Source organism: Leptonychotes weddellii, chromosome 5 (assembly GCF_054177405.1).
Source record: "Leptonychotes weddellii isolate Sample4059 chromosome 5, ASM5417740v2, whole genome shotgun sequence".
Classification (NCBI taxonomy): Eukaryota; Metazoa; Chordata; class Mammalia; order Carnivora; family Phocidae; genus Leptonychotes; species Leptonychotes weddellii.
The window spans coordinates 24840322-24841783 of NC_138373.1; positions in this window are offsets into that span (position 1 = coordinate 24840322).

Genomic DNA, 1462 nt, shown 5'->3' on the forward strand with positions numbered 1-1462 from the left:
GAAGGCTGCTTCTCAGCGATTGGATGGTTCTCCAAGCGTCCTGAGCAGCATCGGTATCACCTGGGAGCTTGTGAGAACTGTAAATTATCCATGTCCATTTAGACCAACTGAATCAGGAACTCTGGACGTAGGGTTCAGCAACCAGGTTTTAATAAGCACTTTATTATTATTATTATTAATTTGAATTCCAGTGTAGTTAACATAGTGTTATATTAGTTGCAGGTGTATAATACAACAACAACAATTCCATATGTGGCCCTACGATCATCACGACAAGTGCGCTCCTTAATCCCCATCACCTATGTCACCCATCCCCCCACCTACTTCCCCTCCGGCAACTACCAGTGTGTTCTCTGTAGTTAATAGTCTATTTTTTTGTTTGTTCTTTTTTTATTTGTTCATTTCTTTTTTTCTTAAATTCCACATATGAGTGAAATCATACGGTATTTGTCTTTCTCTGACCGACTTATTTCACTTAATACTCTCTAGATCCATCCATGTTGTTGCAAATGGCAAGATTTCACTCTTTTGGATGGCTAATATTCCGTTGTATTTATATACCACTTCTTATTTTAATAAGCACTTTTATGCACCTTCCAGGCCAGGGATGAGGGAAATATTTGGGAGTGGCTGAGCTTTATGGAACATTTGTCCTGAAATAATGACTAAAGGTCATATCAATGACTTTTGTTAGAGGACAAACACAGACACCTGTTGGTCTGTACACATCTCTCGTGAGGTGCGGAGTGGGAAGGGCAATCCTTCCCCCTTTCCTTAAAACAGGGCCCACCCGACGTACTATTTTTACACGCCGCTTTTTTTCACTTGACAATATATCCTGAAGATCACTAATAGCTATATGCAGAGTTCTGCCTCAAGAAAACTTTACTGTTCTCAGGGTGCCTGGGTGGCTCAGTCCTTAAGCGTCTGCCTCTGGCTCAGGTCATGATCCCGGGGTCCTGGGATCGAGCCCCGCATCGGGCTCCCTGCTCGGCGGGAAGTCTGCTTCTCCCTCTGCCACTCCCCCTGCTTGTGTTCCCTCTCTCTGTGTCAAATACATAGATAAAATCTTTTTTTTTAAAAAGAAAACTTTACTGTTCTTGATTAAAATTTATTAAGATTGTGAGGCTATATCGTTCCCTTCTTGATAGATATTGGTGTTGTTTCCATTACTTTGCTGTTATAAAACTATTGCTATCAATAGACTTGAGCATGTGCCATTTCATATTTTTGCCAGTAGATTCTTAGAAGTGGATCACTGAGGGGCGCCTGGGTGGCTCAGTTGGTTAAGCGACTGCCTTCGTCTCAGGTCATGATCCTGGAGTCCCAGGATCGAGTCCCGCATCGGGCTCCCTGCTCGGCGGAGAGTCTGCTTCTCCCTCTGACCTTCCCCCCTCTCATGCTCTCTCTCTCTCTTTTTTTTTAAAGATTTTATTTATTTATTTGAGAGAGAGAGAATGAG